General features: G+C 39.4%; 1 pseudogene; it reads left to right on the forward strand.

Moving 5' to 3' along the window:
• LOC133461390 (kinetochore protein Spc25-like) overlaps positions 1 to 11,753 on the forward strand; it is a 43,199-nt pseudogene extending 31,446 nt beyond the window's left edge.
• Positions 11,754 to 14,878: the final 3,125 nt, after the last annotated feature.

A 14,878-nucleotide genomic window follows, 5' to 3' on the forward strand; every position in this document is an offset into this window, starting at 1 on the left:
GCAAATCTGTTCCAACTGTCTACTAAAGGGTAAAGGATGTGACATATAAACTACTTTCTCTGACTATTCTCCTCACAAATGAGTGATCAATCTCTTCTAAAATATATAAATCATTTAAGACTTTGATGAGTACAGTCTCAGTGCTGTGGTGTGGCCAAAATCCAGACTGAAATGTGTTAAAAAGATTGTTTTGCATCATAAAAGCATTAAAGGTATAATCCATGATTTTGGAGAGCTAGCAAGATTTGAAAGTGGCACCTCCTCTAAGCCCCGCCCCCTCCTCCCCCTCCCAGCTTTAATCCTGTAAAAACTCTAACCAATCCGTTTCATTCGGTCCGAACGGGTCCTCCACGGCTCACAGTGTCCCAGTGTAACCCCCCTCCCTCCCCTCTGCCACGGACCCCCAGTATGTAGTTATTATGTAGTTATTTCCAGAGCAGCTCGGTCCCGCTGTGTGTGAGAGCGGGGAGCAGAGCGTCAGTCCGGGCTGCTGCTGCAGGACTCTCCGCCCAGCAGCAGCAGCCCGCGGGGACACGTGCAGCCGCACTGAAGACCCGCAGCAGCTCCGGCTCGGAAGCTGTATGGGGGTCCGTGGGGATGAGCGGAGAGCACCGGTGCGGCTGGCGGAGCGCTGCGGTGCCGTGCAGGCTCTGTTGCCACAGCTACGCCGTAGGGCTACGCCGTAGGGCTACGGCGTACCCTACGCCGTAGGCTACGCCGTAGGCTATGCCGTAGGGTACGCCGTAGCCGTGGCTCTAGAGCCTGCAGCGCACCGCCAGCCGCTCTCCACTCTCGCCGGGATGGAGACGCCGGTGGGCAGGATGCACGTTTGGGTGGGCACAGCCCCCCCCTGCCCCCCCCTAAAACCGGCCTTGCTTACAGGTGAATGAGACATGGGGTAGTTTTGTTGAAAATGTGCTGTCCAAAATGTCCTGGAAAACTCAACTCCTGAAAATGCGCGTTCCCCAAAGTTTGTGGGGGCGTGGCTTTGGACGGAGCGCTGACGGGAGGGGGAGGAGGGGGCGGGGCTTACAGGAGGTGCCACTTTCAAATCTTGCTAGCTCTCCAAAATCCTGGATAATACCTTTCATTTGCTGGAAAACAACCATTTCAATGATTTTCCCCAAAAATGTCAGATTTGATATTGGCCGATAGTTACTAAGTGTTCTAGCATGTTCTGGAAAGCACCTAGAAACAACTTTTGTTGTATTAGACGCTATATAAATACAATTGAATTGAATTTAATTGAATTCTTTCACCCATCCTTTCTTTTATTTAGTAGTAGCCTTTCATATGGACTGACATTACTTTCTTCCCGCTGCAAGCAGAGCATTGGTCAGCATTATCTGAAACTACACAGCCAACTCATTTGCTGCCCATCAGTCTGTCATTAGTTGCCGGTGGGCCGTATCTTCAGATTCACCGCATCAATGAACATGTGCCTGCTTTGGTACTTACGTCAAGATGCCTATTATGGACAAAGCAAACTGGCACCTTCCCTCACCAACACACACCAAAGCTATTGACAGACTTCTCTCATCTCACTTAAAAAAACACGCTGCTAATAGGGGAATGTGGGACATGAAATCACTTTCAGTCGGACATAAAAGGGGCCATTGTGCAACGGCTTGGTGGTAATTACAGCACATAGACCCTTACTGAAGGAAGCTGTTTAACAAATACGGGCCTGGCCTGGGCCTCTGGCGCTGATCTCATTTGGCTGCATTAATTAGCTCGTTCTGAACCGCAGACCTGGGTGTTAACTCACTGCTCGGCTGCTCGGCTGCTCGGCTGGTTGGTTGGTAAGTTGGGATGACTATCAGGACAGTCTGTTCAGTTTTGTTATGAATCTACAGTCGTCTTGAACTCCCTTACACCTTTGCGGTGGGTTCCCCCTCCTCCAGCCCATCAGTTAAAGACAGCTGGGGCTTCACAGAGCGCAACAACTGCTCCCCATTCACCGCTTTCAGTCAGCGCAGCAACAAAAGGCCCGGCAGCCTGCTGCAGTTCTGCAGGCAATCAAAAATGTCCAAAACCCTAGCAATATTAAATAAAACAAATGATTTTTTCTGTCAAAGAGCACAGTTTTGGATGTATAACTCACTCATAGTTCCATACATGACTTATTGTGTGGAGGTTTGGGGCTAACACCTATAAAACAAATACAAACCCTATTTTCCTGTTACAGAAAAGAGCTTTAAGGATAATTAATAGATCTGACTATTATAAACAAACAAATAATCTCTTTATTAAATATAATACTCTAAAATTCCATGATATAGCAGAGCAGAAAACTGTTCTATTTGCCTTTAAAGCCCAGCAGAAACTGCTTCCAAACTACATTCAGGATTTGTTCCAGATAAAAGAAACCGCTCTGACCTGAGGGGGAAACTCATGTTTGAGACGACGACAGCAAGAACTAATATTAAAAAGAGATGTACATCAATTAAGGCAAGAGAAATTTGGAATAGTTGTGATACGACCTAAAAATGTGCAGTTCTATCTTCAAGTTTAAGGAAATGTTTAAAGAAAATACTGTAAATAAATATAAAACACTATAATTATAAAGTATATTATCAAAAAAAAAACATTCTAGAATGTGAAGACGTCAATTTTATATTTTGTCTTATTTATTTGTGTCTTCTTTACGTATGTTTGTTTCCACGGAGTAATGCTAATGTCTCATATTTAAGCTGATCTTAAGATAAAAAGTGTCTGCACTATAAGCTACGGCTTCAGTTACACTTTTCGGCAAAGGAAATGGTTTTTTTTTACCTTTTCATCTTGTTTTGTAAAAAAATGTGTACAAGCTGAAATAAAGATTCATAACATAACAAGAGCAGCAGCTCCATTTGTGTGCACTTTAAATGAGTCTGAGGCCACGTTTCCACATAGCCGGGTATTTACAAAAACGGATATTTCCCCCTCTACGTTTTGAAAAATACCATCATTTCCAGGAACCTGCATAAATATCTGTTAAGGTGCTATGAGCATCCAAACCTACAGGGGGCAGTGTAACGAGAAGATAAAGTCATGCTAGCCAATCAGAATCCTGGAAAAAAACATCAACAAATGACACGAGTAACTTCCAGTTACTTCCAACATGAAGGAGAGTCTTTCGTTTGGAGTGACAGAGAAGTGGAGTTACTTTTAAATGTGACTTTAGAATATAAAACAGGTAAAATACAAGAAAATATTGACGGTGGCCAAACAAATATTAAACACAGGTGTCACTCATGACGCTGGTGACGTTTCTGTCTCATAATGTGACGTTCTGAAGCCTAAATGTCCGTTTCTCTCTGTTTACAAGCAAACGTGAAGACAGAGGTTTTGCAAATCTCCACTTTGGCCGGAGTTTTCAGAAATTATGGTTTTTGGAGACTTTGAGCTTCGTTTTCGTGTAAATGAACGGCCAAAACGCATGAAAACACCACCGTTTTTGCTACGTGGAAACGGGGTCTGATTACGAGGACCATGTTTCTGTTTTTCAAAGATATTTCCTGGATATAGAAGAGAGACATTTAAAAACAAATGTGTCAACAGCTCTCAAGAAAAGCAAAAAGATTCAGCTTCAGAGACGCAGGAACAGAGCACATAGGGTAAAAGCAGTTACCTAAGAAAACACAGATGAGTTCCAGTAGAGGACGATAAAATAAAAAAAAACTTCTATTTATTTAAGATGTATGTAAAGCATCTCTAAATGACACAAAACCTGTCTTTTCAGCTTTTATGAAACCTCCATTTTAGAAGATGGAAATGTTTATATCAATACATGCACGTCTGTCACCTAAAAAGCATGACACAAGAAAGCAACTCCAGCAACAAAACACAGATGGATATCTGATATAAACATGCAGAAAAGGACTCAAGGTGGAAGCCGTTTTAAGAAATGACAACATTTTTATTTCTAATGTACTGTGACAAAAAAAAAAAAAAGATACAAAGGTGATCTGATCTTACTACTAAGCTGAAAGCATTCAAATAATTACAATTTCTTGTGGTTATTAAGCACGCTAATTAAAAATGTAGTACTGGAGGAGAAGGTGAGTCAGCCCATGCAGTTCACAGCTGGTGGATCCTTTTGCTTCGTTATAAGAAATGTTAAACTGTTCTTCTTTGCAGAGCTGCTTCAGCTCAAAAACATTTGTGGGATGTCTTTTGTGAACTTGACTTCTGGGTTGCGAGGAGAGGTGGGCAGAGTAACCAAAAATTGTACTCAAGTAAAAGTACTGTTACTTCAGAATAATATGACTCAAGTAGAAGTAAAAAGTAGTCATCCAAATAATTACTTGAGTAAAAGTAAAAAGGTACTTGGTGAAAAAACTACTCAAGTACTGAGTAACTGTTGAGTAACGTCTGATTTATTTTTTTAACACAACCATTCAAACAGAGAGTACAAAAGTACAAAATAATCATCTTCAGGCAAATTAAATCAATACAATAATACAATTAAAATTAATAAAAAAATAGCTTAAATTAAAATAATCTTAAAGTAAATTCAAGTACTTAATAAATAATAAAATAAATAAAATACAGAATAAAAAAATAAATTAAGCACAAGTAGCACAGAATTTCCAGCCTTTGTACTTTTCTTTTTTAACCAGGCAGAACTAGAACAAACATGAACTCATAGAAACTGTGTGTGTGTTTGAGTCTGTGTAAATGTGACAAAACATGCAAAAACAAACATTTTTCCCAAAGAATCACCCAGTGATGTCATGAGATTGACGCGTACGCGGATAAAAAGGATAAAAGAAAAGAAACAGCTCAACGTAGCCTAATGTAGCGGAGGAAGAGGAACAGTTTCTACTTCACAAATCTACTCAAGTAAAAGTAAAAAGTATAGTGATTCAAAACTACTCCTAAAAGTACAACATTTCCCAAAACTTACTCAAGTAAATGTAACGGAGTAAATGTAACTCGTTACTACCCACCTCTGGTTGCGAGTTAACACATATCCATCCATCACCTGTACCTGCACGGGTATCTGGTGTATACAGTGGACAGTTGGCCAGTCTATAGCAGGACAATGTAGAATAATCACTTTATACGTTTTTGGACTGTGGGAGGAAGCTGCAGAGCTCCCACACAAGCATGGGTGAACAGGTAAACTCCACACAGAAACCAGGAACATCTGAGGTAACGGTGCTAACCCCTAGGCCACTGTGCTGCCCCTCATTGCACATGATCATTCTCATTTTCAAAATAGTATGGCTCGATGTGCAGTTAAATGTACTGAAGGAGCACCACGATGGGTTTGGTTTTGCCTGGAATGGTGTCTGGGTGAATGTGACCAAATCTTTTCCATTTTAGCGTAACTAACCAAACAAACATTGACTTATAATCATTATGATCATATTTGTCAATTGATCCTCATTTCAGTAGTTTTTTTCAGTAGCTCGGCATGGGGCTAGATCAGGGGTCAGAAACCCAAAATGTTAAAAGAGCCGTATTGAACCAAAAACATATGCACTTCGAGAAAAAATGTGAAATGTCGAGAAAAAATTTGAAATGTCAAGAGAAAAGTTGAAATGTCGAGACTAAAAAGGAAGAAAAAAGAGAAAAAAGGGAAAAAAGAAGAAAAAAGGAAAAAAAAGAAAAAAGGGAAAAAAGGAAAAAAGAGAAAAAAAGAAAAAAAAGAAAAAAGGAAAAAAGAAGAAAAAATAGAAAAAAAGGAAAAAAAGAGAAAAAAGAGAAAAAAGAGAAAAAAGAAAAAAAAGAAAAAAAGGAAAAAAGAGAAAAAAAGGAAAAAAAGAGAAAAAACGTAAAAAAGAGGAAAAAAAGGGAAAAAAAGAGAAAAAATGTAAAAAAGAGAAAAAAAAGAAAAAAAGAAAAAGACAAGAAGAAGAAAAAAAGGAAAAAAAAGGTCAAACGTTTTTTAAAAGCTCCAGGAGCCACTAGGGCGGCGCTAAGGAGCCGCATGCGGCTTTAGAGCCGCGGGTTGCCGAACCCTGGACTAGATGTATTTTCTGTAGTGGTAGTTGCTATCGAAAACAAGAATACTTGATTTAGGTGGATTTAACTATTGTTAGGAAACATTAATTAGGATCATACACGAATGCAAGCATGTGCTAAGAGGGGCTAAGATAGCTCACTTGTGCTAAGTGAGGTAATGCATGTTCCAACGAAATGCTAGGCTGATTGTTTCAGTTTTTTACCCATTTTGGATCGTCTGGGGTTTGGACAGAGTCAGCCCTTATACTGGCAAGTGTGGGGGCCATTAGAGCTCCAATAATCAGGCTTCCAGACAAATCATCAGAAACCTGTGAGTGACGTCACAGAAGGTTTTGTCCAGTTCTTTTTACACACTTTATCCTTAGAATTAATCTTTGCTGCTCAAGAAGCAAAATCATCTAATAATGAGCAAATGCTCCTGAGGAACAGCAAGCTCAAAAAGTACCATCTATGCTGCTATATATGTAAATAGTTATTCTTTGATGGGAAATAAATGTAAATACAGTTTAAATGTATGTTTTGATGATAATCAAACTAATTTGGAAAATCATTATCAAACTGCAACATTTAAAAAAGACAATTTCTGTATTTGAACCATCTAAAAACGTACAACTGTGAACTTTCAGAGTCTTTTTAACTACCCTGCTCCTTTTCACACCAGTCTTTTTGAAGAAGGTGTTAAGTTTTCAGATACAGGATGTCTTATTTTTAGCTTGACAGTGTGCGTTGCTTGTGATGCTGGTGTTGCTGTAAATTTAAGGCACGTGCAAACCGCTGCTTGGCATGCTCCTTTGAAGGCCTGGCCTCCACTGCACATGCACAACTAAAAGAACAATTTGTGATGTGAAATGAAACTCGCTTTGCCCCAGACAAGCAATCACATCAACATTACTTCACGTGAAAGCTTCATGAAGTCATTCAAAGCAACTTTTAGCAGAGGAAGCTCAACCGTTACAGAAATACAAGAAATACAAAAACACTGATATTCCCTGGTCTGATTGAGAAAGATTCCCATCCGCACTTAACGACATTGACATCAGAACGTCCATCACCGACCCAGACATGAATGAGCTGGAGGAGATCCACAATAAACACCTTAAAGCATATGCAGAGATAATCGAAACAACTGCAGAACTATCCCAGTCCCACAGGCAATTTGTGAAGTTAGCACCAGAGGTGTCAAGTAACAAAGTACAAATACTTTGTTACCTTACTTAAGTAGAAATTTTGGTTATCTATACTTCACTGGAGTAATTATCTGTACTTTTTACTCCTTACATTTTAAAAACAGCCTTGTTACTCTATCTCATTTGGGCCTTTAATAAAAACTATCCAGTTAAATTGCTCCATCCAGATAGAGTGAATTTGGTTGTGGTTGTTTCAGATGTTCTTGTCCAGTTTTGTTCTTACATCCGTTCCCTCAGATTCCTGCAACTAAACTTGGATGTACATTCCAATAAAGGTTAGGATAAATGATAACATGCCTCTGAAGTTTGACTTTTTGCACCATTACAATACTTATAGACAACTAGTCATCGTATCTCCTGCTCTCTGAAACACATGTTAATGCTCAACAGTACACATATATGCTTCTTTAATATATTTGCATTATACTAAGATACATTCATTTTCAATGGCTTTTGTCTTTAATGGCTTTTTACATTACTTTTACTTTTATACTTTAAAGGAGCATGAGGCTCCTTTTAAGAAATGAGACTCTCTAGCGCCACCCTTCACCACGACGGCCGTCGGGGGTACTGCAGCCAACAGTGAAGCCGGTGTCGGTGCTTTTTTTTCCCACCTGCTTTTTTTTATCGGAGGTCTCCCGTACGTGATGACGTTCCGTCTTGTGATTGGCTTTTGACCGTTTGCGTGAAAAGACCAGGAACAGAGTGACTACAGCAGCCGAGAGAGAGAGAAGTCATTGAAAGAAGGTCGTGTCGTGAACAGCAGTTATATGTTTCTTCTCCCTTTTACCTCCACTATGATCTGCTGCTTCTGACTTTACAGAAGTGTATGTCTCTATATGTTCTCAGTGTTGAATCTGTAAATGTCTAAGCAAAATAGTCATAATACATTATATAAATATAATTTAAAAAATGTAACGTCAACTAAGCGCTCACTGATTAATCCGCAATTGCCAAAAAAGACGTTTTGAATGTGAAGACATGGTGAAAAACTACCTTCCTAGCTTAACATGGCAAAAAAAATACCACCGCGGGGAAAAAATGCACACTTCCGGGGAAAATATTTCAGCCCGATACAACCTGGTACCCACACCGGCACGGGAGAACGGAGAGAACGTGCATGCAGCGTCATGTGACGTCACATCCACAGGACAGCGCGGGAAACTCGGCCCCAGCACTGCAGCGCATTTTGCAGCACACAGCCTGTTCAAGGCAAAGGAGAGATACACTAGAGGACTCATTATTTTTGGTTTGGAACGCTTCATCTGACATTATTACTAGAAAACTTAAAACGTATACGAATTTTCTTCATAAATCCTGCCTCAATCCTGCCTCATGCTCCTTTAAGTAGTTTTGAAACCAGTACTTTTATACTTTTACTTGAGTAAAAAACTTGAGTTGATACTTCAACTTCTACAGGAGTATTTTTAAACTCTAGTAACTATACTTCTACCTGAGTAATGAATGTGAATACTGAAGACACCTCTGGTAAGCACATGATACATGTTTGGAGAAATGTAAGGATGACGAGAAGCTATTGGAGACATTACAGGTGTTCAAAAAAGACCTGGGACAGAAACATGTGTTGATAAAGGAGAAATGGAGTGCCATATCCGAGGCCATGTCAGAAGTTCAGGAGGAGGGGATGCAGAAAGAGGACATCATTCAGAAAAACTAACAATCTTAAAGAAGAACAGGTTAAGTTAATAGTCTCAATATCAAGCAAACAAAGACAAATTGAAGAATCTGCAGAAAGCCAGACTGGTGTTTCAGGATCATTTAGGTTTGGAGATACCAACTATCTTTGACAAAACACAGCCGGCCAAAGGTGAAAAGTTGCAGTTTGTTTTCCGGAACATCAACCTGAAAGATCAGGACTGTGCTTACATTATCACAATGGGGATTAAAGAAAATGGATCATATGAGATTGTGTCCAGTGACCCTGTGCTCGAGTGTCTGCCAGTCCTGGAAAGCTGCGCCTTCAGGAGATCAACACAAATTCAGACTCAATATATAAGAAAAGCAGCAGCGCCTTCTCTGTCTCCAAAAACGTTCTAAATACCAGGTGGATTCTTCCCTGATGTCTATGTTTTATCGTTCTTTCATCGAATCTGTCATCACTTTTTCTTTCATTTGTTGGTTTCAATCCTTGAAGGTCAAAGACAGAAATCTGCTCAATAAGGTTGTCAGTCTAAGCCAGGGGTCGGCAACCCAAAATGTTTTAGAGCCGTATTGGACCGAAAACACAAAAAACAAATATGTCTGGAGCTGCAAAAAATGAAAAGTCTTGTATCAGCCTTAGAATGAAGACAACACATGCTGCATATATCTATATTAGTTATAGTTAGGGGGAGATTTTGTTCTTCATTATGCACTTCGAGAAAAAAGGTGAAATGTCAAGAAAAAAGTCAAAATTTCGAGAAAAACTCGAAATGTTGAGAAAAAAGTCAAAATGTCAAGGAAATAGTCAAAATTTATTGAAAAAGTCAAAATGTTGAGAAAAAAGTCAAAATGTCGAGGAAAAAAGTCAAAATTTCCAGAAAAAAGTCAAAATGTCGAGGAAAAAAGTCGAAATGTTGAGAAAAAAGTCGAAAAGTCGAGATTAAAAAGGAAAGGAAAAAGAGAAGAAAAAAGAAAAAAGGAAAAAAAAGACAGAAAAGAAAAAAGAAAAGAAGAAAAAAAGAAATAAAAAGAGAAAAAAAGGAAAAAAAAGGAAAAAAAAGGAAAAAAAGAAGAAAAAAGGAAAAAAAAAAGGTCAACATTTTTGAAAAAGCTCCAGGAGCCACTAGGGCAGCTCCAGAGCCGCATGCGGCTCTGGAGCCGCGGGTTGCCGACCCCTGGTCTGAGCAGTAAAATCATCGGGTCGGCTCAACAAACTTTACAAGAACTTTATAATAAACAGCTGATCAAGAAGGCAAACTCCATATTGTCTGATTGCTCACGTCCCTGAATAAACAGTTTCAGTTTCTACCATCAGTTACTGCTTAGACTCCCTTTTGCAAAGACAAACAGATACAAACACTCCTTTGTTCCTCCGCTATTGTTCTTTTAAATGCCGGAAGGAAAAGGTAGTGGGTGAAAAAGCCTTCACTCTCAAGCTTAGGTCTATACTACTATTGTAATTTATTATGTATATTTTATGTATATTTAACATTGTGTGCTTCTCCTGTCGCCAAACTAATCGCCCCCTTGGGGACAAATAAAGTAATTGATTGATTGATTGAACAATCTAGCAGCATTCCTCGCAAATGTCAGGAAGGAGTTTATCTCTGTGGCACGCTGCTGTACGGAGCCTGTGAAGGATCATGCAATATATTTTTAATGTTGACAGAATCGAGCGCATGTTTTATTAACTCGTTCGCACGATTTAATAAAACGTGAGCACATTTTATTAACTCGTGTGCACGTTTTATCGACTCGTGTGCACAAGTTAATATAACGTGCTCAAGAGTTATTAAATCATGAACACGATTTAATCAATCGTACACACGAGTTAATAAAACGTGTGCACATTTTTTTTTACTAAATTGTGCACACGATTTGGTTAAACAAGCTCTCGTTTTCCTTAATTGAGAGCTCGCTTTAGTTCATTGTAAACTAACTTTCTTTCGGTGCTTCCCACGCCAGACGGCGGAGATTACTTGCTCTAAGCATTCTTTTTAAAGTGGCTAGACTGATCACTATACCATGTTGGGAGGCTAGAGTTGCCAGCATTTCTTTTTGCGCCATGCCTAACCCATGGTAAATTCTTAGGAGATCCATGTTTAAAGGATCTTAATGCCCTTATGGCTGATAAGGGACGCATTACAGCACGATTGAATATAACGTGCGAACATTTATAAAATTTTGATCAAGGGTAAGTAAATCGTACTCATGATTTTATGATATATTGTGCGCACAATTTTCCAAAATGTGCGCACGCTTTGTTAATTGTATCCACGCTTTAATAAATTGTGCTCACGATGACACATAACGTGCTCTCGATTAACTTTAACGTGGCCACGAAGTTACTTTTTTTCCTTCACTTGAGCTCTTACAGGCTCCGTACTGCTGAGATCAACAGTACAATGTAAAATTATATAAAAAATACCATGTTTATGTGTTATGTTTTGATGTTTTCACTGCAATAAAATAAAAAAATACAAAAAAAAAGGGAGAGTAAAAGAGTAAAGGCACTTATTGTTTTCTTTTGGAGACAGATGAAGGACACACTTCAGCTCACATCAGTCATTCAGACGGGGAAGTCTGAGCAGCGATGGAGGCGTGTGCTGAAGGTGAGCCGTGCATGTCAGCGAGGTCAGGCAGCAGTAGGTCATTTCCATAAGTTGCCGATGGAGCAGGTGATATGAAGGTCCTGGCATGAGCTGGACAGAGGTAGAGGGGCAGATGGACCTGTCTTGCACTGACCATGTATTCCTGCACCCTGCTGGGGGCCCAGAAGGGGGCTGATCAGGCTCCCAGAAAGGAAGGTGTCCCGCTGACACGCTGGCGTTCAGCCCTGCCCAGCCTTGGCCTACACCCATTTCCACAGCCTTCTCTCAGCATCCCAACCTGCACAACACCCTCAACGCTGACCAAGCCCTCGGGGCTCAGCGCGGCCTCCCGGGCTAACAATGGCCCAGACAAACAAGCTGGTCCTTAGGACGGCCGAGCCAAATGAGTTTGCCAGGGATTGGATTCTAGCAGGGGTTGTAGCCGCGCTCCGCTGATGTGGTTATATGGATTTTTAACTGCAGTGCTGCTCTATTATCACCTCAGTAAGGTGGCCGAGACCCGCCATTGCTGAAAACTAAAGTAACGCTGCAAACAGAAACAAACGCCGCTGCAAATAAAATAAACGCTTAGCAAATAAAATAAACGCTGCAAACAAAAAGAAACGCCGCTGCAAATAAAATAAACGCTTAGCAAATAAAATAATCGCTGCAAACAAAAAGAAACGCCACTGCAAATAAAATAAACGCTTAGCAAATAAAATAAACGCTGCAAATAAAAAGAAACACCGCTGCAAATAAAATAAAAAAAACGACGCAAATAAAAAAGCCACAACGGAAGTGAATTACCGGGGACTATTTTTGCTGATGCTGATGGTGTTTTTATGTGAGACGAAAAAAATTACACGTAGCGACGTTGAACACTAACCTTTTCACTTATTTTCTCATTAATTGTTCTTCTTATTCCTCGCTCTTCTTATTTCTTCCTTTTCACTTACGTCCTCTTCGTCTTCTTCTTCTCCTCTAACGTAAAAAACACCGGTGCATCAGCAAAAAGTTTTTAATTTATTTTTTATTTTTCGTCGTTTTTTTTATTTGCAGCGGCGTTTGTTTTTATTTGCAGCGTTTATTTTATTTGCAGCGGCGTTTGTTTCTGTTTGCAGCGTTTATTTTCAGCAATGGCGGGTCTCGGCCACCGTACCTCAGGGAGGCGGGTCCTCCTGAACTTGCAAAAACCCGATTCATGAAATTGATACAGAAGAGTGAGAGTGAGTCACTTCTCATCTTTCTTTCCGTTTTTCTTTTGAGGTACAGTCATTTTCTGCTAAGAGGCCAACACAAACAGCTTGAGCTGTGAATTTTCTTTGCAAGGTGACATTTTGTGGTCATTTACAAATAAAGCACACACACAAACACAACCTGATCTCAGGTTGGTTACGCCACCTCCGTCGTCATGGCGACAGCAAACAATACGGTTAAATACTCAAATTTACGTTAAATACTAGAAAACATGGTTAAATATTCGCCGTCAAAATACTTTTAAAACATCATCAAAACACCATTAAAACCTCAATAAAACACTGTTAAAACAGCGTTAGAAACATGCTTTTACAAACTGACAGTAACAAACAGTAACTTGCGTGTCAAAAACTCATAACTTAGCCACTATAATAAAGAATAATATATAAATAATGATAATGTAATAATCCGTGTATATATCACGACAACGGATGCCACTGAAAATAGTGGTGAGAGGTCGTGGGAATTTCACGGATTTTTGTGAGATCAGGTTGCACAAACTACGATGGAGTATTAGGGCCAAACTAAGACAAGAAAAATAGGAAATTACGAGAATAAAATCGTAAAATTACGAGAATAAAGTTGTAATATTACGAGAATAAAGTCGTAATATTACGGGAATAAAGTCGTAATATTACAAGAATAAAGTCGTGATTTTACAAGAATAAAGTCATAGCCTAATGTTGTGAGAATAAAGTTGTAATACTACTAGAATAAAGTCGCAATTTTTCGAGAATAAAGTTGTAATATTACGAGAATAAAGTCGTAATATTACAAGAATAAAGTCATAATATTACGAGAATAAAGTCGTAAAATTACGAGAATAAAGTCGTAAAATTACGAGAATAAAGTCATATTGTTGCAAGAATAAAGTCGTAATATTACGACTTTATTCTCGTAATGTTATGACTTTATTCTCATAATTTCAAATTTTTTTGTCTTAGTTTGTCCCTAATACTCCGTTGTAACAAACAACCACTGTCACAGACAAAGATATATCTACTTTGTTAGAAATCAATTGTATAAAATATACATAAAGAATAATAAAGAAGTGCAATCCTTTATGAATTCATGATAATATTATTAAGATATGATTCAAGGATGGCAGAGCTACTTACTGCGTAGATAGGGGGGCCTAAAATCTCACATAAGCTCTTCAAACTATTACTCGCCAACAGAAACTCAATTTGCACCACACTGGATTACAAGTTGCCTTTATCGACCCGTAGCTGCCTCTCTGCAGCTGCATGACGGCTGCTTAAATCATGAAGAGGTTAGCAGGGGGTTGCAGTGGAGTAGATTGGCGATAATTGGTTGAAGGGATAGTATACAGTGATAAAGGGTCTAAATAGCCAGGCTTGTTCCTGTCATGTTTCACCACTTCTATTTCCATACCAATTAAACCTTGCTGAAGCTGCCATTATGAGAAAAATGAAGGTGCAAAGGATGCATAATAGCCAAACACATCAAAGCACAACTCCACTCTCATTAACGCAACTTCTTTTTAAGGGAATTTATACAGAGTGCAACATTTTTTTTAAAGATATTTACCCAGCATGCTTTGATTTTAACCATATTCAAAGTTTATTTAGACGGGACAATGCATATTATTTAACACTACATTAAGCAGTGTAAATACACCGGGTTTTAGCAGAAGTGCTAGTTTCCACCCGCAGTCCCCACAAACAACCAGACACACTCACACTCAGGGGCAATTTAGAATGATCAATTTACCTAGCGAGAACCTGCAAACTCCACACAGAAAGACCCTGCTGGGCCTGGGAGTCGAACCGGGAACCTTCTTGCTGTGAGGCAACAGTGCTAACCACTAAGCCACCGTGCTGCCCGATTTTTGTTTTAACCTTTGCTTTCAACATGCACCTTTTTGTTGTACAGCAATATTACCTGACTCGGTATATTTTCTCAGGCTTAGGAACTTTATTTCGAAATCATACTTGTAATTAAGATAAGGATTATCTCATTTCTTTCACTGTCCCAGAGCTTATCGACGGAGAGGGAGAAAGGGATGGATAGAGGGCCACACAGCCTGGGAGAAACATGGAGATGGGAAGGATTGGATGGAGATGCATCTCTAGAGATATCTGCCAGCTCTTTCATCCCATGATGAGCTGCCTATAATCCATGAGGATGACTAGATCTCATTTCAATGTAAGATTGAGAGTTGTATTGATTCCACTCGACTGAGAGGAAATGTGATCTGAGTTT

This window comes from Cololabis saira, chromosome 15 (genome assembly GCF_033807715.1).
Source record: "Cololabis saira isolate AMF1-May2022 chromosome 15, fColSai1.1, whole genome shotgun sequence".
Classification (NCBI taxonomy): domain Eukaryota; kingdom Metazoa; phylum Chordata; class Actinopteri; order Beloniformes; family Belonidae; genus Cololabis; species Cololabis saira.